This window comes from Tupaia chinensis, unplaced genomic scaffold, assembly GCF_000334495.1.
Source record: "Tupaia chinensis unplaced genomic scaffold, TupChi_1.0 Scaffold000097_1, whole genome shotgun sequence".
NCBI lineage: Eukaryota > Metazoa > Chordata > Mammalia > Scandentia > Tupaiidae > Tupaia > Tupaia belangeri.
The window spans coordinates 7,351,284-7,352,083 of record NW_006159559.1 but is presented as its reverse complement, the minus strand read 5'-3'; the positions used below and the strand labels follow the sequence as shown (position 1 = coordinate 7,352,083).

The 800-nt window shown below is 45.6% G+C and overlaps 1 pseudogene; it reads right to left on the bottom strand.

Annotated features, from left to right (window-relative positions):
• Positions 1 to 609: 609 nt before the first annotated feature.
• On the bottom strand, positions 610 to 800 carry LOC102494015 (small integral membrane protein 20-like; annotated as a pseudogene).

Here is an 800-nt window from a genome sequence, read left to right as displayed (position 1 = left end):
TATCACAGATCAGTTGTGTAAGTGGTAGTGGCTAAATAATAAGCAGGTCTTCTCTGAACACAACTGGGCAAGATAGCTTCATTTGAGAAAGTCAACCAAGTCATGAGAACCTTCCCAATGGTATAATTGGCTCCAGGGTTCTCCTGATACTTAAGAAGGGAACTATCCTTATGCACAGTCTTTTCTTTTTTTTTTCTTTTTCTTTTGGAGAGGTTTTCGCTATAGGGTGCATGTGCTCACAAGACAGACAGAGAGAGACAGAGAGATAGAAAGCGAGAAATCACCCCCCAGCGGGGATGGCCATGCCACAATCCCTTCTACTCCATTCTCCTCTCAGGATCTTGGGCATGCACGCACATGCGCCTGGCGTGAATCCAAGCCACCGGGTCCGGGACTCGAACCACAGTTGACTACGTGGTAGTCCAGCGACACAGCCATTATGCCAATTGCTGGTCCCTGTACAGTCTTTTCTTAAAAGTACTCTTATTTATGGTGTCACAGGGTTTTCTTCTCAAGCCATCATTCTACAGTGGGGTGAATTAGTGTACTCAACGCAGAATCCAAGGCAGGAAGACGTCTACTTTCATAATTAGAGTGGTAACAGCCTTCTTATTTCCTGCCAAATGAATCAGGTCCACTTTTAACACTGGCAGCTGCACATCTTCTTGAACAATACCAGCTCAATTAATGGCTTGTTACTTCTGGTACTCCTCCAGCCACATTAAGGACCAGAAGTCAATGGAATAGACCAGGGAGACAAAACCGCCATAAATGAGCTTGGCGTGCAGGTTCCAGGACAT